Here is a 6,316-nt window from a genome sequence, read left to right as displayed (position 1 = left end):
TCCATTACCAGCTCACTCCATTACCAGCTCACTGCATTACCAGCTCACTCCATTCCCAGCCCACTCCATTACCAGCTCACTCCATTACCAACTCACTCTGTTCCCAGCTCACTCCATTACCAGCTCACTCTGTTCCCAGCTCACTCCATTACCAGCTCAATCCATTACCAGCTCACTCCATTACCAGCTCACTGCATTCCAAGCTCACTCCATTCCCAGCTCACTCCATTACCAGCTCACTCCATTACCAACTCACTCCGTTCCCAGCTCACTCCATTACCAGCTCACTCTGTTCCCAGCTCACTCCATTACCAGCTCAATCCATTACCAGCTCACTCCATTGCCAGCTCACTCTGTTCCCAGCTCACTCCGTTCCCAGCTCACTCCATTACCAGCTCACTCTGTTCCCAGATCTCTCCATTACCAGCTCACTATGCTCCCAGCTCACTCCATTACCAGCTCACTCTGTTCCCAGCTCACTCCATTACCAGCTCACTCCATTACCAGCTCACTCTGTTCCCAGCTAACTCCATTACCAGCTCACTCCGTTCCCAGCTCACTCCGTTCCCAGCTCACTCTATTACCAGCTCACTGCATTACCAGCTTACTGCTTTACCAGCTCACTCTATTACCAGCTCACTCCATTATCAGCTCACTCTATTACCAGCTCACTCTATTACCAGCTCACTGCATTACCAGCTCACTCTATTACCAGCTCACTGCATTACCAGCTTACTGCTTTACCAGCTCACTCTATTACCAGCTCACTCCATTATCAGCTCACTCTATTACCAGCTCACTCTATTACCAACACACTGCATTACCAGCTCACTCTATTACCAGCTCACTGCATTACCAGCTCACTCTATTACCAGCTCACTGCATTACCAGCTCACTGCATTACCAGCTCTACCAGCTCACTGCTTTACCAGCTCACTGCATTACCAGCTCACTGCTTTACCAGCTCACTCTATTACCAGCTCACTCTATTACCAGCTCACTCTATTACCAGCTCACTGCATTACCAGCTCACTCTATTACCAGCTCACTGCATTACCAGCTCACTGCATTACCAGCTCACTGCTTTACCAGCTCACTGCATTGCCAGCTCACTCTATTACCAGGGTACGGTAGCATAGTGGTTATGTTACTGGGCTAGTAATCCAGAGGCCTGGACTAAATCCCGCCACCTAGGCTGGTGAATTTAAATTCAATTAATTAATTAAATTCAATTAATTAAATAAAAATCTGGAATTAAAATACTAGTATCAGTGATGATGGCCATGAAACTACCGGATTGTCGTAAAAACCCATCTGGTTCACTAATGTCCTTTAGTCTGGCCTATATATGACTCCAGACCCACAGCAATGTGGTTGATTCTTAATTGCCCTCTGAAATGGCCTAGCAAGCCACTCAGTTGTAAAATCTCGCTACGAAAAGTCATAATAAGAATAAAACCGGATGGACCACCCGGCATCGGACCACTAGGCACCGGACACGACAACGGCAAAACACCAAGCCCAGTCGACCCTGCAAGGTCCTCCTTACTAACATCTGGGGAAGTAGCAAGAAGTGAGGAAGTTCCAAAGGGTAGGACCATGGTGGCTAAAGGCTCTGTCGCTGATGCAGTAGTGCACCAGGCTGTAATGAGGTCTGGAGCCAAGTGGTCCTGGCGGAACCCAAACTGAGCGTCGGTGAGCAGGTTATTGGTGAGTAAGTGCCGCTTGATAGCACTGTCGACGACACCTTCCATCACTTTGCTGATGATTGAGAGTAGACTGATGGGGTGGTGGTTGGCCGGATTGGATTTGTCCTGCTCTTTGTGGACAGGACATACCTGGGCAATTTTCCACATTGTCGGTAGATGCCAGTGTTGTAGCTGTACTGGAACAGTTTGGCTAGAGGCGCAGCTAGTTCTGGAGCACAAGTCTTCAGCACTACAGCTGGGATTTTGTCGGGGCCCATAGCCTTTGCTGTATTTTGTCACGCTGTGAACGGTTTCTGCAAGCTGGAACGTAAAAGCCAGGAAGTGAAATGTTCAACCTTAGAATCATTTTTAAAAACAGTTATAGACAGCAAAAAAAAAGAAAGGGTAAGAAATAATTGAATTAAATAAAAGCGACAGAAGGAAAAAGTTTTTTAAAATTAATTTTTAAAAATTTTTAATGATCCAAAAGCTATTAAAATAAGCAGTAATGAGTCTCCACATTATAAAAGTTAATTTTTAGTTGTTTGGCAGTTATTAAGACTTACCGTGATGTTAAAATTAGTTTAGACCTGGTATTTTTAAGTGTACTTATTTTGTGGCGATATTAGTTACTTTCCAGCTGAGTGGAAGAGCAAGTTAGTGCTGATCTATTGGTTCCACTGAGTCCAGCCGCCGATACCCTTTTATTCGAAGCTGTCATATTGCCGGTGAACCAGAAGGAGCAGGTTCCGGATTTCCGCGTTTTACTGCGTATGTATGAACAGCGGAACTTGCTCCTCGACTTTGCCACTAACAACGGTGAGCACTGTTGAGCTTACCATTCTTTTTTAAACAATTTCCAGCCAATATGTTAAGCACACATTACGCTTTTGCTATAATTTTCAATAAAAAGACAAGACCGGAACATCCACAGGGTCTGCGAACTTGGTGTTAGTCCCAGCATGGAGAAAATACTAGTGTCATTGGTACAGAAGTTTAGCCTCCTTTGCAAAATCTTCTGAGGTCAAGGCAAAGGCCAAGGCTTGGACCCCCTCTCATTTGGTAAACGGGCTTACAGGTATATCCCAGGCTGGGGTCAAGCAATCTCCCGGCCTAGTAGACCTCTCCTCCTGGCCATTTTCCCTCTGACACAGGTGACCCTGCTTGGAGCAGACAAAGATGCCACACCAAACAAGGCCCTGCAGAAATTGGCAGGGTCTATTTCCCAGTCCTTCCATCAAACTTCTGCTCAACTCAGAACAGAGTGCACCAGTAAGCCTGCGGAGATTTGGGGCCACAATTCATTACCTTAAACTTTGCAATTATTATTTACTTTTGAAATAAATGGTTTCCACATGAATAGAACTATTGAGAAATAGTTCTTTAGAAAAAAATCTGATGAAACTTAAAGGCAGGCCTCGACAAAAGAACTTTCAATCAAAGGCTGGCAACCCGTGCTGGTTCCTGCTGAGATTCTGCCATCTTTAACATTAACACCTTTATTAAAATATTGGACAAAAGAATTTTATATGAATGTATTAAAGTCACACATGGTGATTTCACCACAGATGTTTCCTGCCCATTCACTTTAAACCAAGGGTTTTTATCATGTGAAATTTTAAAGAAAGAAAAAAGAACTTTATATGGTGCCTTTCATGACCTCAGGGTGTCCCAAAGTGCTTTACAACCAATGAAATACTTTTGAAATGTAGTCACTGTTGTAATATAGGAAAATCGACAGCCAATTTGCACACGGCAAGGTCCCATTAGCAGTAATAAGATATTGACAAGATAATGGACCAGAAATTGCTCGGAGCGGTGAACCAACTGTGCTCGCTGCTCCAGAGATTTATACTAACCCACTAGCTTACCGCGGTCTTTACTGGGTGCACTTCCTCCAATCAGGAAGTGGAGATGAGGCCAGCGTTAGCTCCAATGAAACTAGGACCCATGGGAGAAGCGAGAGGATCACTCTCTCCCCTCGACCAATCAGATTACAGAATTTTTGACAAGCCGCGAACTGTCTCTGCAACCTGTAAAATCCAGGAAGTGAAAGGTACAACATTAAAATCATTGTAAAAACAGTTATAGACAGCGAAAAAAAGAGAAGGTAAGAAATAATTGAACTAAATAAAAGAGACATAAGGAAAAGTAAAAAAAAGTTAACATTTTTTAATTTAAAAAATGTTTTAATGACCAAAAACTATTAAAATAAGGAGTAATGAAACTCCACACTTTTAAAAGTTATTTTTTAGCTGTTTGGCAGTCATTAAGACTTAATGCGCTGTTAAAACTTTGTTTAGATCTGATATTTTTAAGTGTACCTGTTTTGTGGTAATATTAATTACTTTCCAGCTGGGCAGAAGAGCAAGTTGGCGCTGATCTATTGATTCCACTGATTCCAGCCAGCGATATCCCTTTAATTTGAAATTGTCATATCACAGGCGAACAGAAGGAGCGTTTGAATGTGTGTGTGCGAAGCTAGAACTTGCTCCTCGATTTCGCTGTTGAGCTCACCATTATTTTTTAAGCAATTTCTGGCCCAATCTGTTTTAGTGATGTTGGTTGAGGGATAAATATTGGCCAGGACACCAGGGAGAACTTCCCTGCTCTTCTTCAAATATTGTCATGGAATCTGAGAGGGCATAAGGTGGCCTCCAACAGTGCAGCACTCCTTTAGTTCAGCACTGAAATGTCAGCTTAGATTTTGTGCTTAAGTCACTTGAGTGGGACTTGAACAAACAACCACCCAACTCAGAGGCGAGAATGCCTCATCCATGCCTTTGTTACCTCTAGACTTGAATATTCCAATGCTCTGCTGGCTGGCCTCCCATCTTCCACCCTCCATAAATTTGAGCTTGTTCAAAACTCTGCTGCCTGTATCCTAACTCGCACCAAGTCCCGTTCTCCCATCACCCCTTTGCTTGCTGACCAACATTGGCTCACAGTCTAGGAATGCCTCGATTTTAAAATTCTCATCCTTGTTTTCAAGTCCATCCTTGGCCTCATCCCTCCCTATCTCTGTAACCTCCTCCAGCCCTACAACCCTCCAAGATCTCTGTGCTCTTCCAATTCTTGCCTCTTGCGCATCCCCGATTTTAATTGCTCCACCATTGGCGGCCATGCCTAAGCCCTAAGTTCTGGAATTCCCTGCCTAAACCTCTGCACCTCTCTACCTCCCTCTCCTTCTTTAAGAAGCTCCTTAAAGCCTACCTCTTTGACCAAGTTGTCCTTACATCTCCTTATGTGACTCGGTATCAAATTTTGTTTGAAAATCGCTCCTCTGAAATGCTTTGGGACATTTTACTATGTTAAAGGCGCTATATAAATGCGAGTTGTTGCTAAGCTAAGGCCGACACCTTTGGAACTGTTTACAGTTAAACAGCTACAATGTACAGGTATTCCTAGCCCAAGCTTGGTGTCACCTAATCATTTGATTTATCTGGATAAATGCATCTTCTCTCCTATTCTTTTCAACTATAGTAAAAAGGACACCACATATGGGCTTTGCCATTCCCCTTTATTAGTCTTTCTCCTGTAGATTCCCTCCCCTATCCCTACCATACACCATGCATCATTCTCTGTCTGAAAGACGGGCTATCAACATTGGGCAAATAATATGGGGGTGAACTTTTACAGAGGTTCTTTTGCTTGTCCACCAGAACTTCAGCAGAAGAGCAGGGGAGCCCCTGAAAAGGTGGCGTAAATGATGTTCATGCCACCTTTCCAGAGTTTCTGCATCTCTTCTGTTGACATTACGGTGAATGAGCTGGAGAACATCCATGGAAATTCAGCCCCTATGAGTGGGGCGTTTAGTTATGAGTCAGCCGCATGCCTGGCATTGCTTTGTGCTAACATCTTCTTTTCCTCTGCTCAGCTGTTGTAGCCGAAATGGGTGTTATGGCTGACCTAGAATTAGCAGGTGATAGTGATATCTGATGGTGTTTTAGCTCCAAAGAAAAGGCTCCAGAAACAGCAGTGTGAAAATATCTGATAAATATCAACTAAGCAGCAAAAATACAAATAATCATGACATTGGGTACTACACCTGAACTTGTGTATAATAACATGGGTGGGAAACTGGACCTTGTGCCTGTTTTACACCTATAATTAGAAGAGAAATGAAAGTCCCAGAGACAGTACTTCTTCCCTTTTTTGAACACTGTTCCTTCCATTCCCTCATATGAGTTGTGTCTAATTTAGGGGGTTTGTTCGAAGCCCCTGAACCTTCCTACTGTACAACCTTCACTCTGTCACTGCAGTGCTGATACTCTGAAAACTTCCCATTAGACTCACTAACACAAGGACTGGCCTGAAATAAAACACTCACTTTCAAATTTGACTGTGCCACCGGGTAATGCTGCATAATTCCTCATTAAGAACTTCCGATGAGTGCTAAACAAGGAATAGTAGTGAGTGTGTTCTATTCATATTGTAACACACTTTACCCACATCTACTTTTTCATTAAAACTATTGAACCGAGGAAAATATGGATCAACATGTAAATCCACCATCCTGTCCTGTTGCCCTAGGCCACGCTTTCAGCAATAAGACATTACTACGGAGGGGAAAACTGTTTTATCTGGCACTAGCTGTTGCAACTGGTAACTGTCTCAAAAATTGTGCA

This window comes from Heptranchias perlo, chromosome 3 (genome assembly GCF_035084215.1).
Source record: "Heptranchias perlo isolate sHepPer1 chromosome 3, sHepPer1.hap1, whole genome shotgun sequence".
Taxonomy (NCBI): domain Eukaryota; kingdom Metazoa; phylum Chordata; class Chondrichthyes; order Hexanchiformes; family Hexanchidae; genus Heptranchias; species Heptranchias perlo.
The sequence above is the reverse complement of the archived record's forward strand: the minus strand, read 5'-3'. Positions refer to the sequence as shown.